The 22,790-nt window shown below is 40.6% G+C and overlaps 1 non-coding gene across 1 annotated transcript; it reads left to right on the top strand.

Moving 5' to 3' along the window:
- Positions 1-3,147: 3,147 nt before the first annotated feature.
- Positions 3,148-3,254, top strand: LOC111898132 (small nucleolar RNA R71). The gene has a single exon (XR_008226102.1). It is a non-coding gene; the product is annotated as a small nucleolar RNA R71 (small nucleolar RNA).
- The last annotated feature ends 19,536 nt before the right edge of the window (positions 3,255-22,790 follow it).

Genomic DNA, 22,790 nt, shown 5'->3' with positions numbered 1-22,790 from the left:
TGAACCACCCCTTGCATGTAAATTGAAATCCGTCCCCCAAATTTTTTTTGTTAGGTATTGGGACATCCTATCAACCAAGCCAACCTCCCTCATCCTTGCCCACTGAATAGTGGGAGCAACAGCAAATTCTCGATTGTAGAGCCATCCCAACCGATTATTTCATCACGTGTAAATTTCCCGGGGTGTAGTGGTTGGAAACTCGTAAAATAGGTGTAAACTTGCAATCCCAAGAGGTAAGTCTCTTCTAGGTGCCATTTCTGCAAAAACAAGGAACAAACACAGCCAAAACAACAACCCAACAATTTAGACATAAAGGAAAACAGAAAACTGTTCAGTCCCAGGATTCACGTCGTGAATTCGCAATATCAGCAAGCAGAATTGCGACAATGGGGGGTAAATCTAGTCATAATATCAATGGGTTTTACTCCTATACCACTTCCAAACAAAAAGCATAATCATTCAAAGGTTATTACGGAACTTTGAAGAAATAATTTCGTCATTTCACTCAATTAACGAACCCTAACCCCAAGTTCATCTACTAGAGCAAAAACTAAACTTAAAAATCAATAATTATTACCTTTGATAGAAGTATTACGTAAGCACAAAGAAGATTAGGGGAGTTGTCGGCCAAAATCGGAGCAATGGGGACCAAGGGGGGACCAGATTTCGCTTCCACTTCGTGCGGTATAAACAAATGGGGGTCAACTGGTTTTTTTTAGGGCTTTATCCTGTGGTCCCATGTCTTTGAAAACTCACTTCGTGAATTCTTTAAGATTCACGTCGTGAATTTCATCTGGGCTAAAATTGGGCCAGGAACTCACAGATTGATCTTGGGCCTCTTAGTCTAATGGGCTAAACTCTATTATTGAGTATTTATCCGGTTTATTCACGATTCACGTCCTGAATTCCTAAAAATTCACGTCGTGAATATTATCTGGAATGAAAAAATTCAACTAAATTCATGCTAAATCAAATTTGTCTTTCAACTAAATTCTCTATTATTACTACTTCCATTTTAGTGTCCCCACATTCAGTGTTTAATTATGTTATACTTTAGTTGGATGACATGATCTATGTTTTTAAGACTAAAATGCAAAAAGAAAAAAATGCAAACCAAACTCGGGTTGCCTCCCGAGAAGCGCTTCTTTTTCTTGGAGTCTTGAGCTGGACTCCGTGCCTCCTACGTTGAGTCCTCGAAAGAATCCACCACTAGGATCTTTTGTTCCTTGAATCGCCTCTTGTAAGCTTGAACTCGCCTTTTGTACGCCTTCTTTGAATTCTCTTTTTTAGCTTTGACCTCTTCTTCAAGCTTGCGTTTGGTCCCTTTAGTTTCTTCCCTGCACTCCATAGCATCCTTCTCTTCTTTCACCACTGGATTTGTCACCCTTGAAGTAACCTCCTCTTCATCACTTGTCATCTCATCATCTTCCTTGCTTACCTAAGAAGGTGGACTCTTGTAAGCAATGACTTCAACCAAATATGGAATAGATGCTCTTGGTTTTGTTCTCTTGACTTGATGAACTGTCTTGATCTCTTCTTCCATAAGCTTTTCTAGTTCTTCTAGTTCATTATCTTCATTGATTGTAAACACCTCTTCTTGAACATAATTCCTTTGGAATCCATCTTCTATCCCAAAAACTTCTTTTTCATCTCCAACCCTCAAGGTGAGCTTAGACTCGCAAATATCAACAAGAGCTACAGCAGTGTTAAGCAATGGACGACCAAGGATAATTGGAACATTGAGATCTTCCTTCATATCTAACACTACAAAATCTATTGGAAAAACAAATTTTCCAATTTTTACTAAAATATCCTCCACAATGCCCCGGGGTTGTGTCACTGAACGGTTCGCCATGTGAATAGTCATTCTTGTAGCCTTCATCTTCTGAATTTTCAACTTCTGATAAAATGAATAAGGCATCAAATTAATGCTAGCCCCAGAATCGGCTAAAGCATTAACCTTCATTTTGTTACCAAACTCACACGGAAGAGTGAGGGGTCCAGGATCTCCCATCTTCTTCAGTGTCTCTCCCAACACAGCTTTTGAGCTTTGTTCACTTAGAATCACCTTAGAATGCTTCTTTAATTGCTTGCAGGTAATTTCTGATGCTCGGGAATTTTGGTTAAGGACTCGACAAAGGGAGTATTAATCGGGATACCCTTCACGTCCTTAACAAACTCTAGATGCTCTCATTCCAGTGGACTAAGGGTAGCTTGGGAAGGAAAAGGAAAAGGCGGCTGATAAACCGAACCAGCTACAGAATTTTTTTGTTCATGACGGGCCCACGTTTAAAATTCTGAAATTCAGCAGCATCTTGATTTTCGAGCTTGGGCTTCTTCAACTTTGGATTGGGCTGTTATTGTTCAACTTCTAAGGCTTCTAAGAACTCAGAGATGGCCTCTTCTTCAGTATCTATGGCCATTACAAGAGATTGGGCCTTCGTTTCGGGATTTTTCGGGGATAACTTCTCATGAACCAGAGTGGCTAGTTGACCAAATTGTACTTCAAGGTTATTGATGGAGGCTTGCTGATTCTTTATTAAAGTTTGCTGTTCAATAATAGCAGAATCAGTAGCATCGTGTCTCTTTTCCGAATCTTCCGTAAACTTCATCAACATGGTCTCTAGATCGGGTTTCTTCTCAGTTGGTGGCTGCTCCTTTTGATAGAAGCCTCGACCTCTCTGCCTATACTTCTCTTCTTTTTGCTTCTTATACTCTTCATATGGCAGCCACTCCTTCTTTGGTTTCCTCTAGTCTTCATCAAACTTATCCCCACTCGAGTAGCACACTTGAGCTTTTCTGCTCCCAAACTCATCTAAATGGCAGTCCTTGGTCAAGTGCGGACCACTATACCTCTCGCAACCTACTCTCATGGAATGAATTGACTGGTCCATTTGTGTTATCCTTCGATCCAAATTATTTAGCATAGCCATCACAGCTGCTATTTCTTCAGTTTGGGCCCCTCCACCGCCTTTGATTCCATCTTGCCTAGGGTTGTGGTATTCGCGAGAGTGCTTCACGAATTCTTCAATCAGCTCCTTGACCTCCCTTGGATTTTTCTTTGTCAAAGGTCCTTAAGAGTCAAGGAGTTGTCTCTTCATAACGTTGACCCCATCATAGAAAATCGACATCTCTTGTTGCACATTTAGATCATGCTGAGGACAATTTCTGAGCAAGCCCTTGTACCGCTCCCATGATTCGTATAATGACTCCCCCGGCTGTTGCTCAAATTTGGCTATTGCCTTCTTGAGTTTAGCTATCTTGGATGGTGGGAAAAACTGGTCCATAAATTGCTCACGCATTTGAGCCCAAGTGGTGATTATACCCGGTGGAAGTGATTTTAACCACTCTTTAGCAGCTCCCTTGAAAGTAATGGGAAGCATCCTAAGCAAGACGGTGTTTATGTTGACATTTGGGACATTGAAGTAATCCGCAATGTCGTTGACTTCATCTAAATGCTTAAAAGTATGCTCATGATCTTTCCCATTAAATGGGATATCCTTCAGTGCAGTCAAGATGTGCCCCTTCAGCTCGAATGTGGCAGTGGCAGGTATTGCGGGTTGGACTAGACCGGGACCCACATCCTCTCGGATCCGCTTCTTGTAAGCTCCCATGGACATCTCTTCAATTGCTGCCATCTCGTTCCTTGGCTCGTTCTCGGTTTCGCTCGTATGTTCTTCAAATTCGGGCTCGGTATCGTATTCAGATTCGGTTTGGACGGGTATTTGATCCAAGTGTTCAAGCTTGCTCTTGTTCTCCGAGGACAAGCTTCACTCCCCTGTCTTCTTTCCCGACTTTCTTGAAAATGCTGACTTTAACTCTTGCAATGGCATCTTCTTATCAGTCTTCTTGTGAAGTGCAGCTTCTGGATCTTCAATCGGTGGCACCAAGGGTGTGGTAGATCCTCTGGTCATGAACTCCTGCAAACTAAACACAATAAAAAAACGTACAACTGAAATAGAAAAAGAAAATACTAAAAACTAAAAATCGCAGCTTTCACGTCGTGAGTTTATAAAACTCACGTCATGAATTCATTGACAGAAACAGAAAACAATTTTTTTATACGCTAATAAACTAAGCTAATAAACAAAAATAAATAACTAATTAACTTTTTGCAGATTTTATTCCACAAAAAGGGTCGATTAATCTAATGCAACTAAATAAACTAATAAACTAAGCCGTTCCCCGGCAACGGTGCCAAAAACTTAATATGCACGAAAGTACCCACTAATTTTAATATTTATAACCTAACAAACTTAAACTAACTATGCACTTATAGACAATGTACCTAGTCGGATTACAGTATAGCTTGGGTAAGTCGGGTGTCGATCACAGGGAACGGTGTTACTAATTTATCTATTTTCTATCAAATTAACCTAATTATTAACAAGTTTAGAAAGGGTTTTATCTGATTTTACAAGATCAGACGAACTTAACTCAAATTCAATTAATAAGTAAAAACACACTCTTGTCTAGTTCGAATCCACTTCTTCCTTATGGCTAGCTAATAATTATGGATTATCTAGATGGTTTTAATTGTATTAGTAATTTAATTCTAACTTTACCAATAATTAATTCATTCATGTCAAACTATGTATGGTCACACACAATTTAACACATAACCAATTATAAATATGAATATGCTATGTAAGATTTATTATGTAAACGCAATTACAGCCACAATCTACGTTCTCTAGCACATCTAACTTTATTTACTCTAGTTACTAACTAAGATTGGTCAATCCTACGTCTAACAATTTAATGTTCACTAAATCATTAGGTAAACAAGTTCATGCAGTTAATGGTCACTAAGCTACACAGAATCATGAAATCAAGCAACTAGAGAAACAAACACAAGCATGCTAGGTAATTATAAATCCAACACAAGCAATTCACCAACTGAATAAATCCATAAAAATTACCTATTCATAAGTTGGAAGCTTCATCTAGCTAAACAATAATAGCTAGATTCAGCTGCTCATAATAGCAATTAACACATTAACACAAATCAAAGTATAGTGAAACATGTTCCTAGATAACAAATAAATAAACTAAATTATGGACCTTCACTCTTTTGGTGTTGAAAACCTCTTTCCAGGGCTTTTCTTCTGCTCAAAATCGTCTTCTGGAACCCCTTTCTCTAGCCAAAAGTCCCCTCTATTCGTAATGGTCTAGGGTTTCTATAGTTGCTGATTTTTATAAATTCACGTTGTGAATAATAAGATATTCACTTCGTGAGTTCCAGATAACCGTGCCCGTCAAGGATTTCTTCACCCGCGTACATATCTTCAAGAACTTATACTCACGTCGTGAATCTTCAAGTTCCCACGACGTGAAGATGGTTTTTCCACATTTTCTTTTCCTTTAATCTTTTAATTCCCAAAGTTTCTTTCTTTAACGCTTTTAGTCCCTTTCCTTCAAAATGTCTTCTTTTTGGCTGCAAACAACATTTAAACTCATAAGTACCATTATTCTAAACAAATTACCAACTTATTAATAAAAATGTACTTAAATATTGCCTAAAAATAGGTATAAATATGGCAATATCACCCGCATCAACCCAACCCCCATACTAATCAAACAATCATGTGCACATAAATATCATACGCTAGCATGTGTATAATAGATATATCTACCAGGATACGGACCTGACCGGTCACTATCATAACTGTTGGAATAGTGTCTAAGGCTGCAACTATATTAGGCAAGTATTTGACCCGGTTGTGCATGGTCCTTTTAGGTTGCCTTCACCATAGCAACTTGATAGGATGATTTATTAAGAGAGAGTAAATATTATTTATATATTATGGGAATAATATAAAGAATAATATATTGTTATTTGATTAATATAAGTCATAGAATTAATTAGAGTTAATTTGGTGACTTAAAGAGATTAATTAAATAAAGGGGTATAAACTGTCAATTGTTTGATAGTTAAGCTTTAGACTGTAAATCCTTGTAGATATACAAGGGACGAATTCTAGAAGCTAAAAGGATAGCTAATTCGTCCAAGGCTTATCTATGGAAAGGATTTGGATAGCCTTAAGAGAAGATTATCCAATTAGGGTTTAGGTTGTAACCCTTAAGGAGTCTACAAGTATAAATAGACCCCATGGCATAAGGAAATCGACACCTCTCCTAAAGTAAAAGAACCCTGGCCGATTTCCTCCCCTCTCCTCTCTCCTAAATCATCTTCCTTGCTATTGGTGTTTGTAAGCCATTAGAGGAGTGACATTTGTGACTCTAGAAGCTCCAAGACCTCAAGATCAACAAGGAACTCAAAGGTGTGATTCTAGATCTGTTTGAATGTTGTTATTTAACCTAATTAGTCATTAGAAGTCTTGGATTCAAAGCATGTTTATTAGAAAGCCTAGATCCAAGCATTAGGGTTTTACATGCGCACATAGGAAAGTTCTTATGGCTAAAACCCATCAGTGGTATCAGAGCCTAGCTTGGTTTTCTTTAAATTGTTGCTTGATTAACTGAAACAAACCTGCAAAATTCGATTTTTGGTTTCTGAGTCATGGACTCGGCGAGTTCCAAAGTGGACTCGGCGAGTAGGCCTGACTCGGCGAGTCCCTTTGTGCATTCGGCGAGTCCAGGCGTCAGGAATGGCCAGATTCGGGATTTTTCCATAATTATCTTATGGAAACTTACCTTAATCATAATAGATCAATCTAAATCCGATTTTTTGATATATATGACTATTATCTTGATCTAGTTAAAGGTATTTATCATCTAATAAAATATTTAATTTCCTTATATGATAATTAATTAATTATTTTAATTATTTTGGTAATTATCTTTCAAAGAAATCTTGAATAAAATCAAATATAGATAATTAGGATATTAATTGTTAATTGGAATTATTTGTTATTTGATCCTCTATGTTTTAAATGTTTAAAACTTGCCCTCAAGTTTTGAAATATATATTTGTGATTAAAAAGTTTTAATTTAGACAACTTAAATTTCAAACCCTTGATTTTTAAAAGGTTTAAAATACAACCCTATACTAATATGATATTACTAGAATAATATATATATGTATAACTAAATGCTAGTCTTACCGTTAGTAGGCCTCATTCACGAAGCCGATCTATAAGGTGGGTATAAGGTTGCGGCCTATAAAATGGCGCTTAATGGGTGTACACTCACACCCACCGCTTGCTTGATTGGTGGAGGGTCGTTAGCCGAACGGGTAGGATAGGGCAACCTCATCCTCTCATTAAAAGTATAATAAGTAATACAAAGTAACTACACATATTTTAAAATTTCCCAATCTTAGTTACTTTAGGAAAAGTGAATTGATGCAATCCCATGAAATTACACTTTGCATCCTTGCTAAGAAGTTAGTGGAGCGTGTGTGGTTTACCGGCACACTAATTGGTTCTAAGCAAAGGTGGAAAAGGGTGATTCATTGTTTATCATAGTTCGATGGAGCGTGTGTGGTTTACCAGCACATCGAATAGGTGATCGCTACAATGAAGGCACCATGTGAATTTTCATGGTAATTCACACCCGCTTTGTGATCCTCGATATCCCAGTCACAAACTAGAGGGGCATATCGAGATTTAAACATGCCATTGAATAGTTTCAATGAATCTCATCCGAACCTAGGAATTCTCAATACACTTAGGACTAATAGTTTAAGTTTTGTGATGGAGAATTAGTGAATCGTCATTCACTTACCTTCAATTTATTTGCATGTTAGATTACGGCATCCCTTTTCTAGTATGTAAATGTTATTGTTGGATCCTAGCCCTAATTTTTCTTATTCGGTGATAATTAGGGATTCTTATTCTAATCTATCTTTGTCCTTTCTCTTTTGTAGATGTCAAACGCAAACAACGCTGCTGCTAGTTCTTTCACGTTGATGAGCCTTTGCCAAAAGGTCACCTTCGATGGAACAAACTTTAGCGAATGGATAAGATACATTCGCACCATTGCTCGCTATGAGGATAAGGAGTATGTCCTCGATGAGAAGCTCGAGAAAATCAACCCCGAAATCGCTACTCCGGCCGAAATCACCGCTTTTGAGACTCATGAGCGAGATGCAATGAAGGTACATTGCATCATGATTGCCACCATGAACTCCGAATTCCAAAAGTCCTACGAGGACATGTACCCGTACGAGATGCACCAAGACTTATTGGAGAGATACCACCAAAACGCGAGACAAGAGCGTTATGAGATTTTCACCAACATGATTTCCGCCAAAATGGGTCATGGAGAATCTCTTACCGTGCACCTGCAAAAGATGCAAAGGTATGTCGACCGCCTTCGCAAGTTAAACGTTGAATTCAGTGAAGACTTGGCGATTGACATGGTGCTTCACTCTTTGCCTCCGATGTACAACCAATTTAGGATGATCTACCACATGAACAAAGAAGAGGTCACCCTAAGCAAACTCCAAGGTCTCTTGAGGGTCGCTGAGAGCAACTTCAAGGACAAGTCTGTTGCACCTACTCCCAATCCGACTACTGCTCCTGTCTTGGCTATTGGTCAAGGAAAGGGAAAGAAGAGGAAAGCTTCATCGAAGAACTATCGCAAGGTGAAAACCCGAGATGGTGCCTCTTCCAATGGGACCAAAGTTGATCCCGCTAATCCCTGTCCTAACCCGAAGGAGGCAGAGTGCCACCATTTCCACAAGATAGGACATTGGAAGAGAAGCTGCCCAGAGTACCTGCAAGCAATCAAAGAAGGAAAGATCAAGCCATCTTTCGCAGGTATATACACAATTAAATCTAACGATTCTAATCATGCTATTTCTTGGGTTCTTGGTACCGGTTGTGGTTATCACATTTGTTCTAATGTGCAGGGACTAAGAAGAAGTAGGGATGTGGAGCAAGGAAGGATCAATCTAATCATGGGTAACAGAAGATCGTCGCCTGTGACCAAGATTGGAGTGTATTCTTTAGTGCTTAGGAATAGTTTGGTTTTAGATTTGAACAATTGTTGCTATTCGCCAGAAATGGCCAGAAACATCATTTCATTTCATGGTTTATATAGACAAGGATTTAGATTTTCTTTTAATAATGAGAATGGTTCTATTTTGGCTTATCTAAATGGTGTCTTTTACTTTGAAGCTATACCATGTAATGGAATATATGAAACCGTTATGATTGTTGATAACTTAGGAAATGATGTTTTGAATATAGATTCTTCCACTAGTTTGGATAAAGCATCCTTGTGGCATTGTCGTCTTGGACATGTCAACAAGGAACGCATAGCCCAACTCCAAAAGGATGGAGTGTTGGAGTCATTCGACCTTAGGGAAGATGACACATGCGAGTCTTGTTTACTTGGAAAGATGACTAAGTCACCCTTCACGAGTACATGTGAAAGGGGCGAGGGTTTATTGTACCTAATACATACCGATGTATGTGGACCGTTTAGATCAACCACGAAGGATGGGAACCGCTTCTACGTGACCTTTACCGATGATTATAGTAGATATGGGTATATCTATTTAATCAAGCAAAAGTCAGAAACTTTTGAAAAGTTCAAAGAGTTCAAGAATGAAGTGGAGAATCAATTGGGCAGGAAAATCAAGATGCTTCGATCCGATCGAGGAGGAGAGTACCTAAGTCTTGAATTCCACGATTATCTCAAGGAGTGTGGAATAGTTTCACAATTGATGCCTCCTAGGACACCGCAGTTGAATGGTGTGGCAGAAAGGCGTAATCGAACCTTATTGGATATGGTTCGCTCTATGATGAGTCGTGCTTCACTACCTATCTCTTTTTGGGGGTATGCCTTAGAGACTGCCGCCCATATCCTTAACCGAGTCCCTACTAAGAAGGTTGCCAAAACACCTCACGAGATGTGGACAGGGAAAGCTCCCTCGTTGGCACATATCAAGGTTTGGGGTTGCGAGGTTTCATAAGACGAGATACTCATGACAAGCTCGAACCTCGAAGTGAGCGATGTATTTTCATTGGCTACCCGCAGACATCCTTTGGATATCTCTTCTATAGACCGAAGGACAATGTTGTCTTCGTTGTGAGGAGAGGAGTTTTCCAAGAGCGAGAACTCATAAGCCAAGGAGACAGTGGGAAGCAAATCGAACTTGAAGAGATTCAAGAGTCGATAGATGAAGGAACCTCTACCGCTGGCATTCAACCCGAGGAGGAAACTCCGGTTGAACCGATTGACGAATCCTTATCTCTTAGACGTTCCGATAGAGTTAGAGTTCATCCCCAGTTTTATGGCTTTCATATTACTACCGAAGGGGACACGTATATTAGTGATGGTACACTAGTAAATCTTGATGAACCTAATAGCTATAAGGAAGCCATGGCAGGCCCGAAGTCTGCAAAATGGAAAGAGGCAATGGATAGCGAGATCCAATCCATGTATGATAACCAAGTTTGGAATTTGGTTGATCATGTGCCCGAACGTAAGACCGTTGGGTGTAAGTGGATCTTCAAGAAGAAGACCGACGTGGATGGAAAGGTGCATACATATAAAGCGCGATTGGTTGCGAAGGGCTTTACTCAAACTCCCGGAGTTGACTATGATGAGACCTTCTCACCAGTTGCGAAGATTAAATCTATTAGAGTGATGCTAGCTGTTGCCGCATTTCATGATTATGAGATTTGGCAAATGGATGTCAAGACCGCTTTCCTTAACGGAAAGTTGGCTGAGGATGTTTACATGGATCAGCCAGAGGGGTTTGTGGATCCGAAGCATCCGAATAGAGTGTGTAAGCTTGAGAAGTCCATTTATGGACTTAAGCAATCGTCTCGCAGATGGAATCTTTGCTTCGATGAGAAAGTCAAAGAGTTTGGTTTTGTACGAAGCGAAGACGAATCTTGTGTATATGTCAAAGCCAGTGGGAGTATAGTAAGCTTCCTCGTTCTATATGTCGATGACATATTACTCATAGGAAACGACATCCAGACCCTGCAGGAGGTTAAATCCTGGCTCGGAAAGTACTTCGCTATGAAGGACCTCGGAGAGGCTTCTTACATTTTGGGAATAAGGATAGTAAGAGAAAGAAGTAAGAGACTAATTGGACTTAGTCAGAATACTTACTTAGAGAAGGTACTAAAACGTTTTAGTATGGAAAACTCGAAGAAGGGAGAATTACCGATACAAAGTAATGCCAAATTGAGTAAGACTCAAAGTCCGAGTACCGAAGCTGAGATAGCAGAAATGAGCCGAGTACCATACGCTTCAGCAGTTGGCTCAATCATGTACGCTATGACTTGTACTCGCCCTGATGTAGCCTTCGCTTTGAGCATGGTTAGCAAATATCAAGGGAATCCTGGCAAAGCACATTGGATTGCGGTGAAAAACATCCTTAAGTACCTTCGGAGGACGAAGGAATGGTTCTTAGTCCTCGGAGGGAGTGATGACTTGAAGGTGCGAGGGTATAGTGACGCCAGTTTTCAGACCGACAGGGACAATTACCATTCGCATTCGGGCTGGGTCTTTACCCTAAATGGAGGAGCAGTGACATGGAAAAGTTCCAAGCAGGAGACTGTAGCTGATTCAACGTGCGAATCAGAGTACATTGCAGCGAGCGAAGCGTCGAAGGATCAATATGGCTAAAGAACTTCATCAGTGATCTTGGAGTTGTACCTGCCATAAAGGAGCCCATGGAGATTTTCTGTGATAATGAAGGAGCGGTTGCCTTGACCAAGGAACCGAGGGATCATGGTAGATCAAGACATATCGACAGAAAATATCACTTCATCAGACATCGTGTAGAAGAAGGACAACTCGTAGTGAAGAGGATATCATCAGAAGATAACCCAGCAGATCCGCTTACGAAGGGACTGAATAGGGTTAAGCACTTGCAGCATGCTAGGAGTATTGGGCTGAAGGATGATATTAGCATAGATTAGATAGTATTAGAAACGTATAATAGATAAATGTAATTAACATTTGATGATTAAATAAAGGAGTTTTATTTATGAGTAATGTTACTATCTTATGTTAATTGTTTAGCTATTGTTTCATTTTGCATGTTTTGACTTCCAGAATAATTGAGATTATTAAGAATAATAGAAATTGTTCAAATGGTCCACAATCGTTCATATGTTGGAAGTAGATATGAATGAAGATTGTCATGAATTGGTGTGTAGAATGTCTAAATGGTGTTAGACATAGCAAAGGGTTGCTGCAACGTTCATGAGTGCTTATGAACTAGTTTTGAGCATTGGAACAAACCCGCGCTTGCTGGAATCACCTTATGGAATATGATATAAAAGGTGATCGCAAGACGATAATATCATATAGTCTTAAAACCTAGATATATGGTTTGTTATTTGTTAATTGATTGTACATTGATAATTCGAAAACGCATCAGTAACTCAGTGTTATAAAACGCATTGTTGTGTATAGTTGGTTAATAAATAAGTAAATGCATATAAGTCGAAGTTTATCTGTAACTTTTATCTAAGAAGGTAAAAGCGATATCCCGGCCGCTCGATGATTTGATTTGACTAATGTGCCGGGCCCGGTCAGAACTGAATTGATGTGTTCGATTAAGTTTTATGTCGAATAAATCAGAGATCGAGAAACCTAAATGCTTGACTAACCATTCCATAGGATTGTCAGCATGATATCTAACAGAGGACTGTACGTTCCCTTAACTAAAGGACAAGATTGATTAGATCAGAGTTTGACAGCATCTTTGAGAGCTACGATTGCAAACCGAATTGTACTTGTGCATATAGTTACTAGACTTATCCAAGTGGGAGACTGTTGGAATAGTGTCTAAGGCGGCAACTATATTAGGCAAGTATTTGACCCGGTTGTGCATGGTCCTTTTGGGTTGCCTTCACCATAGCAACTTGATAGGATGATTTATTAAGAGAGAGTAAATATTATTTATATATTATGGGAATAATATAAAGAATAATATATTGTTATTTGATTAATATAAGTCATAGAATTAATTAGAGTTAATTTGGTGACTTAAAGAGATTAATTAAATAAAGGGGTATAAACTGTCAATTGTTTGATAGTTAAGCTTTAGACTGTAAATCCTTGTAGATATACAAGGGACGAATTCTAGAAGCTAAAAGGATAGCTAATTCGTCCAAGGCTTATCTATGGAAAGGATTTGGATAGCCTTAAGAGAAGATTATCCAATTAGGGTTTAGGTTGTAACCCTTAAGGAGTCTACAAGTATAAATAGACCCCATGGCATAAGGAAATCGACACCTCTCCTAAAGTAAAAGAACCCTGGCCGATTTCCTCCCCTCTCCTCTCTCCTAAATCATCTTCCTTGCTATTGGTGTTTGTAAGCCATTAGAGGAGTGACATTTGTGACTCTAGAAGCTCCAAGACCTCAAGATCAACAAGGAACTCAAAGGTGTGATTCTAGATCTGTTTGAATGTTGTTATTTAACCTAATTAGTCATTAGAAGTCTTGGATTCAAAGCATGTTTATTAGAAAGCCTAGATCCAAGCATTAGGGTTTTACATGCGCACATAGGAAAGTTCTTATGGCTAAAACCCATCAATAACATCATCCTATATACCAGGATACCAGCCTAAACCAGACCACTAATATAATACGATCCTATCTACCAGGATGCAGATCTAGCGGATGTATAAACATATCAAGCAAATACCCGGATATAAATCCGATAAAGGGTCGGCCTTGGTGCCTTAGACCCTGTTGATATAGTGAGGATAACTCACCTTGCAATGCCGGACTGAACAACAAAATCATGCTCCCAAAACACTACCCCAAACTCCAACACCTATAACCATCACTGATCCAATTCACAAATACCCGATTACCAATTATCCTTAAAAGTAAAACCGGTCAACCCTTGGTCAAAGTGAAAGTTAACGGTCAAGGTTAACGGTTCATGTTGACCTCAACTCGTCGAGTATCTTTAGCTACTCGCCGAGTTCCTTGCATAGCTCTCCAACTCGCCGAGTCACTAGAGTGACTCGTCGAATTCCCAAGGTTTGCAGTCGTAAACTCCTTGGCCAACTCGTCGAGTCTCCCTAGCAACTCGCCTAGTACATAAATGTCCAAAGGTTAAGAAAACCCTAGCCGACTCGCCGAGTCACACATCTGACTCGCCGAGTCCATGACAATCTTCATCGGACTCGCCGAGTTGACCATGCAACTCGTCGAGTCCCTTCAGTCCATCTATACAGAATCTTCTTCGTGAAACCAAGGCTCCAAACTGTAGATCTAGGTTCCAAGGGTGTTGTTATCACGTAAAGTTGCTAACTTTACGTGCATGCGTGGCTCTATGGAACAAAAACACTCATAAGTAGCATTAGGAGAAGGTTTTGGACATTAAGGAGGGTCAAAGCTTCATAGAGCTTGAAGCTTTCTGTCCATAAAGCCTAGGGGAGTCAAGATCTGAAACTTTGCCCTTGTGACAAGCTCAAACCCGAAAATGACTCTATATTGCCTTAGAAATGACCATTTTCTTCCACAAAGGGGAGATCTAAGCAATGAATAGTAAAGGTGGTAGCTTTATACCTTAATCTTGATGCTACGATACTGGAAAGGCTGGATCTACACGCTCTTTTTTGTCCCAAGCTCTCAACTCTTCAAGAAATGCTCCAATACACTCTCTTTTGGTCGTAACGCCCCGATTCCCGAGTATCAATTTGTGGTTGTGTGACTCGTTGAGTAGCATTAGGTTGGTCCACGTGTTTAAATGACCTACGCGCCGAGTCCAACAAGGGACTCGACGAGTAGGAGCTGGAGGATGCAACCCTAGTTCCGGGGTTTTGCACCCTATTTAAAGGTCCTTAACTTTCCTTCCCAGCCTCCCTTGTCACCTTCACGTCCAGAGAAACCCTAATAGCTAACTAGTCTCTATTATTGAGTGTGTAAGACCAAAAGAGAGTGTATTGGAGCATTTCTTGAAGAGTTGAGAGTTTCGGAGAAGAAAGAGCTTGTAGTTCTAGGCTTTCTAGTATTGTGGCATCAAGATTAAGGTATAAAGCTACCATGCACATTTACTTTTCATTGCTTAGATCTCCCCTTTGTGGAAGAAAATGGTCATTTCTAGGGCAAGATAGAGTCATTTTCGGGTTTGAGCTTGTCACAATGGCAAAGTTTCAGATCTTGACTCCCCTAGGCTTTGTGGACAGAAAGCCTCAAGCTTTATGAAGCTTTGACCCTCCTTAATGTCCAAAACCTTCTCCTTATGCTACTTATGAGTGTTTTAGTTCCATAGAGCCACGCGTGCACGTAAAGTTAGCAACTTTACGTGATAATAACACCCTAGGAGCCTAGATCTACAGTTTGGAGCCTTGGTTTCACGAAGAAGATTTTGTATAGATGAAGGACTGAAGGTACTCGGCGAGTTGCATGGTCAACTCGGCGAGTCCGATGAAGATTGTCGTGGACTCGGCGAGTCCGATGAAGATTGTCGTGGACTTGGCGAGTCAGATGAGTTACTCGGCGATTCGGCAAGGGTTTTGCCAACCTTTGGACATGTATGAACTAGGCGAGTTGCAAGGGAGACTCGACGAGTCAGCCAAGGAGTTTACGACCGCAAACCTTCGGAAATCGATGAGTCACTCTAGTGACTCGGTAAGTTGGCGAGTTATGCAAGGAACTCGGCGAGTAGATAAGGGTACTCGACGAGTTGAGGTCAACATGGACTGTTGACCTTGACCGTTAACTTTGACTTTGACCAAGGCTTGACCGATTTAACTTCTGAGGATAATTGGTAAGCGAATATTTTTGAATTGGATCATTGATGGTTATAGGTGTTGGAGTTTGGCCCAGTGTTTCGGGAGCGTGATTTCGCGGTTCAGTCCAGCATTGCAAGGTGAGTTATCCTCACTATATCAATAGGGTCTAAAGCACCAAGGCCGACCCTTTATCGGATTTGTATCCGAGTATTTGCTTGATATGTTTATTGATCTGCTAGATCTGCATCCAGGTAGATAGGATGGTATTATATTAGTGGCTTGGTTTAGGTTGGTATCCTGGTATATAGGATGATGTTATGTTAGTGACCGTTCAGGTCGGTATCCTGGTTATAGGATGGTTGTTGTGTTAGCGATCTGTTAGATTGGTATGATTATCTGTTATATACATGCTCGCGTATGATGTTTATGTGCACATGATTATTTGATTAGTATGGGGGTTGGGTTGAGGCGGGTCCTGCTTCGTGCTATACGCCAACATACCCAGGGCGGACCGGATAGAGTATAGGCCCAGGAGGGCACCTAGTTAGGCTGATGGCCTGTGACAACCCTATATTTCCCAAAAGCATTGTAAACACTCGAAAGCTAAAAACAACGAAATTAACCTCGAAAATAAAGCGTTCAAGTATGTAAGTTGGGATGCATCAAATATTAGATATCATGCCAAGGTTTCCAAAAACATAAAGAACGCTCAAAACCGGGTTATATTGAAGAAATTATAACCACTCGTATATTTACGACACGACGTTAAAACATTATTTGACGTAAAAAGTAAAATCTCAATAATATGCATTTTAGCCTTAAGTATCTAAACAAAAGTCGTAGATCTCGTTGAAAGGTTAGCGTACATAAAAAGATTGCCCAAATTGGACCTCGTATGAAGAAGTTACGAATTTTCAAAGTTTCACAATAGTAGTAGAGAGCTAAAAACTCGGATTTAAGATCGAGTGTTATTTAGCTATCGCCACCTAAACGGAAGTTGAAGATCTCCTCAGTGGTAATAAAACGATAAAAAGACAAACGAAAACCGACGTCGAATAAAGAACCTATGAATTTTTAACGAACTTTAGGAGGCCCGGCCTATTAAAAATATATCATTAAAATTAAAGTCAAAACTAGCCGACGGAGTCTAAATGAAAGTTCTAGAGCATAATCTCACCTACGCGTGAATATAAAGAACACGAAAAACGGAGCTCGTACGCGAAAGTTACGGAATTTAGAAGAGGACAGGCCGGATTACGCCCCGCGTTCTCTGGGAGTACGCCCCGCGTACTAGACCCAGACTCGAGTCCCATCGGCCCGCCCAAGCTATGCTTAGCTAGCCAGGAGTCGTAAGCCATGACGCATTTTTACGCCCAGTGTAACAAGGTACGCGCTGCGTACGTGAGTACGCCCCGCGTACTCCAAAATTACGCCCCGCGTACTCACTCTTCCAGCACTATAAATAGATGGCATGAGCTTCGAGTTTTGGCACATTCATAATTCCTCAGCCATTCTCCCAGCTCCAGAGACCATTTTCTTACCTGGGTTTCCGCACTCGAGCCCCCGACGAAAGATTTACGCTGCAAAGATCCCCGAAGAGCCCGACGACGCAACCATCCGCGGTCGAAGTTCTGCTCAACCCTAGCGTCTCTCTTCAAACTTAACGAGTGAGTTCATACCCCTACTTTTCAATTCTTTTTAAGTTTTAGGGGGGGAAATACAAGTACATTACGACTCAAAGTATCATTTTATAAACATAATTATATTATCGTTCTTATAGGGTTTCGATACAAAAATAACTTTATGTTTAAAGGGCTATTATATCACCAAGTTGTTATTACCAAATGGGAACATACTTTTGAGAAACTATAAAGAGCATTGTATTCCAGTTATTCATACATTTACATATACATCTCGACAATTGAAATACTTTCAAAAGAAGTAAAGTCTTTATTATCGTAAATCTGTTTATACCAAGTAATGTGAGACATTTAAACTTCAACGTACTTGTATGTATGCATTTCAAGTCCTGTATTATATACCATAATCTCTTGGAGAGAGAGAGAGAGCGTGATACTTGTGTATAGATCTATACGGGATTGACAATCCCGCACCTAAACTATTAGCTATAGTTAGACCGGCAGGTCTGAGGTGACAAATGTCATAACACTACAACACCTGAAGAATGTTGTTACAGGCCGTCAGTGTCAATAGTATGGTTATAAAACTCACATAAAAGTATAAAAACAAGTTTGATTTACGAGATTCATATATGCATTTCAGTTTTCCATTTTATCGTTAACACAAATTTTATCACTATTATTCAAGTATGGAAAACACAAACGCACTCCAACACGGGAAACTTTTCAAATCATTTATAGAAAATATTGGATTTTCGAAAAACCTCGTTCATCGATTTACTATCAAAAAGGACATATTTTTCAATGCAAAACACTTATGAACTCACCAACTTAATTGTTGACACTTTTTCGAAACCACTTGTATTTCTCAGGGAATCAGTAATACAGGTAACCACCAGCTTTCGGAGAAGGGAACACTAAGGATGTTTTATTATTGAACATTTATCATCTTATTGTAATATTCTTTTGCTAATATGTATAACGCAACAACATACGTTTTTCATTATATATGTGATGGTTGTGTTACTTTCTTTACAATATTCAATGGTTGTGATACTACGTGAAGTCATCCACCCCCGAATGTTTCCGCCATTCTGGTTTGGGGGTGTGACAGATTGGTATCAGAGCATTGTTTATAGTGAACTAAGTATATCGAACCACATACGATATACAAACTATAAATGCAAAGGGGACCAAAAAAAAAAAAACCTCTGACAAAACATTTTCATGAACAAAATACTTTCTTTTAAAGATATACATTTTTACAAGCATGCATTAATCTCGTATCATAACAAGTTTTACTAAAAAGTGTTAAGGCAAGTTACGACACTACGATTGAGCCCCGGGGTATGTAATCAGGTCGAGAATAAATATAGCCTGATCAACTATATTTATCCTGGATTTGACCAACGTACGTCGAGGAATGGTCGTAGTGGACAACAAGCCGAAAACTTACCCAAGTACAAAATTATTTTAGTTTCGCCAAGTTGAAATAGTATAGAAGTATTATTAAAAATAGTTGTACAATAAAAATTATAGTTAAAAATAATAAGTCGCTAAATGGAAATTTCTTTTCTTATAACGTTCTCATACATCTATCCTAGTACAGACAAATGGTCGGATTCCATTTACCAGGAGATCCCTACTACCCAAACCAAGGCAACGGCGGTTGGATAGAAGAAGACCCGGAGGAAGACCCAGAGGAAATCGAAGAAGAGGTCGAGGAAGAACCTGAAGGGGTTATCGAGGAAGAATTTGAAGTCGAAGTCGGAGAGGAGTTCGAAGTCGACGAAGAGATCGTGGAGATTTCTAGCGGGATAGACTCCGAGCCAGAAGTGTACGACCCTCCCATCCCTCATCCTCCCGTAATCAGACCATATCAACCGGGACCCATCCCCATCTGGGGAAGCCACCTCTACTACTGGAGCCGCCAGCAAGGTGTACGCCCTCCATTCGGCATGTGTCGGGATTTTTACAACGTCAGTGGGGGAGGCTCAGCTGATCGAGCACTTCCTGTCGTCGTGAACGCTATAGCTAACCAGAACTACCAGGCGGACCAACAAGCAGCCAGAGTTCGCGAAATCAATGCTGCTACCCAAGGTAACGCCGCTGACATCCGCCGTTTGGAAGGACTACATGAGAATACCCAAATCTACACGGGAACACTTCAGATCCAAATGATAACGGCTCTGGCAGAAATAAGAGAGATGAAGGAACAACAAGCAGATCTCGAGAGGCGACTGATGGGAGTCAAACGGTCGGATGCCGAGTCTAGCTCCAAACGCCGCAAGTAGGGCGTGTTCGATGCCCAACAATTTTGTTATAGATTAGGATTTCGGATAAAAGTTTTTACCTTATTTTCCTTTTGTATCTGCAATCGGAGACCTCTAGGAGGGTCAAATTTTCCCGAACAAGATATGTAATGTAACACACCTCAGGTGTGACCTTTATGTATGAATATGAAGTATTTCTTACTATATACCTCTCAAAAATTACGAGTTTTAAATTTCTATGCCTACCTTGAAACCATAAACTAAAGTTAAAACAAATTACAAGATACAACTAACACACGATTGTCAAAACATTAGAAACTTATAGTATTCATTCTTATTTTTTTTTCTACCAGAACATGCCTCCTCGTAGATCAACACGCACAAACTCAACTTCAACACCACCTCCACCACCTCCTCCAATTATGGACACCGTTATGTTCCAAACTGTTGTAACCGCTGCTGTAACTGCAGCAATGGCTCAAATGAGCAACAACGGATCGGGAGGAGGAACAAACAGTTTTACAAATGGCCAAGGTCAAAGCCGTTCAGGGGTATGCACTTACAAAGACTTCACCAAAGGAAAACCTATTCCCTTTTACGGGACTGGGGGAGTATTGGCTCTATCTCAATGGATAGAGAAAACAGAAGTTGTATTCGAAATCTGTGCATGTCCTGAAGAAAGCAAAGTAAAGTTCGACACTTTTACTTTCTCTAAACGCGCCCTGACATGGTGGAACGGCCACGTCCAGACACTAACCCTGGTGGTGGCGAACTCCATGGGTTGGGAAAACCTGAAAAGAATGCTCCTTCGAGAATACTGCCCGAGAGGCAAGATTCAAAAGCTTGAACAGGAACTGTGGAACCTCTCGATGGTAGGATCGGACATAGCTGGTTACACCAACAGGTTCAGTGACTTAATAACACTTTGCCCAGGAATGTTAACCCTGGAGAGCCAAAAGGTCGAGAGATACATCTGGGGACTATCACCCCAACTTCGAGGAAGTGTATTAGCCTCCAAACCCTTGACTTTCGCCAGCGTCAAGGAACTAGCGCAATCTCTTGTTGATCATGGTGTCTGTCAAGGAGTCGCGGCTATTATGGCTGAACCAACCAAAGGGAACAACAACAATGAAATCAATGCCAACAACAACAACAAGAAGAAATTTTGGAACAAAAGGAAGGGGCAAACTTCGCAAGAACCTTCAAAGAAGCAAATGGTTGCGGTTCATGCTGCTACTACCCCCACCACAACTCCTGCTACCTCTGCGCCAACAAAACCATATGCAGGGAATCTGCCCAAGTGCAGCAAGTGCAACTACCATCACCATGGTATTTGTCGCGAGATGCACTGCAAGAACTGTGACAGGAAAGGGCACACAACCCGTTTCTGTAAAGCACCGGCACGACCAATCACTCAAGTTTCTGGCACTGGAATAAGCCGGGCGTGTTATGGGTGCGGAGAGACTGGACACTTCAGGAGGGATTGTCCCAAGGAAAGGAATATTGGCGGTGTGGGGAGAGTGCTGGCAGTAGGACAGAATGAAGCAATAGCAGACCCCATGGTGGTTACGGGTACGTTCCTACTCAACAACACTTATGCTTGCATACTTTTTGACTGCGGTGCGGAGAGAAGTTTTGTGAGTCATAAATTCAAACACCTACTTAATCAAAAACCCCAACCACTCAATAAAATATTCACTGTAGAAATGGCAAACGGTAAAACAGAACACGCAAACGATTTGTACGTAGGGTGCACACTAAATTTAAACGAGCGTTTGTTTCGAGTTGATCTTATGCCCATTTCCATAAGAAGTTTCGATGTCATCATCGGTATGGACTGGTTGAGCCTTCACCATGCCGATATCCTTTGCCACGAAAGGGCTGTTTGCTTAAATCTGCCAAACGGCGAAATACTTGTCATTTATGGCGACAAACCTAGTTCAAGTTTACAAATCATTTCCTGTATTAAAGCACAAAAGTATCTTCGTAAGGAATATCATGCCTTTCTAGCCCACGTAGTAGACAAGGAACGAGAATCGAAAAACATTAAAGACATTCCGGAAGTCTGCAACTTCCCAGATATTTTCCCAGAAGATCTTCCAGGAATCCCACCGGAACGTCAAGTTGAGTTCAGAATCGACTTAATCCCCGGAGCTACCCCTGTAGCAAAGTCACCTTACTGTTTAGCCCCAGCCGAGATGCAGGAACTATCCAGTAAATTAAACGAGCTGCTGAGCAAGGTATTCATCAGACCGAGCTTCTCACCATGGGGAGCGCTAGTCCTATTCGTGAAAAAGAAGGACGGATCCTTTCGCATGTGCATCGATTATCGGGAATTAAACAAACTGACGATCAAGAACCGATATCCCTTACCGCGCATAGACGATCTATTCGACCAACTGCAGGGAGCAAGCTACTTCTCAGAGATCGATCTAAGATCTGGTTATCACCAACTGCGAGTACTGAAGGGAGACATCCCCAAAACGGCTTTTCGAACACGTTATGGTCACTACGAATTTGTAGTAATGCCCTTCGGATTGACGAATGCTCCAGCAGTGTTCATGGACTTGATGAACCGAGTATGTCGTCCCTTCCTGGATAAATTCGTGATCGTATTCATAGATGATATACTCATCTATTCAAGAAGCCAGGAAGAACACAGCAAACATCTCCGCCAAGTACTGAAAACATTGAGGGCAGAGAAACTTTACGCAAAATTTTCCAAATGCGAATTTTGGATTCGGGAAGTGGATTTCCTAGGACATGTTGTAAGCAAAGAAGGAATACATGTGGACCCTTCCAAGATAAAGGCAATAGATAATTGGACTACTCCAAGAACCCCTACAGAAATCCGGCAATTTTTGGGACTCGCCGGGTATTACCGAAGATTCATACCGAACTTTTCAAAGATTGCCAAGCCACTTACCACCCTAACCCAGAAGAATGTGACCTTCGACTGGGGAGAAAAACAAGACAGCGCATTTCAGACACTAAAGCGAGCCTTATGTAATGCGCCCATCCTAACCCTGCCAGAGGGAACGGAGGACTTCGTGGTCTATTGTGATGCATCAAACCAAGGAATTGGGGGTGTCTTAATGCAAAGAGGGAAGGTGATCGCCTACACCTCAAGGCAAATAAAGACGCACGAAGTGAACTACACAATGCATGATCTTGAGCTAGGAGCAGTCGTCTTCGCTCTGAAGATATGGAGACACTATCTCTACGGCACAAAATGTACCATCTT

This window comes from Lactuca sativa, chromosome 8 (assembly GCF_002870075.4).
Source record: "Lactuca sativa cultivar Salinas chromosome 8, Lsat_Salinas_v11, whole genome shotgun sequence".
Classification (NCBI taxonomy): domain Eukaryota; kingdom Viridiplantae; phylum Streptophyta; class Magnoliopsida; order Asterales; family Asteraceae; genus Lactuca; species Lactuca sativa.
This window is presented reverse-complemented; position numbering and strand designations above follow the sequence as displayed.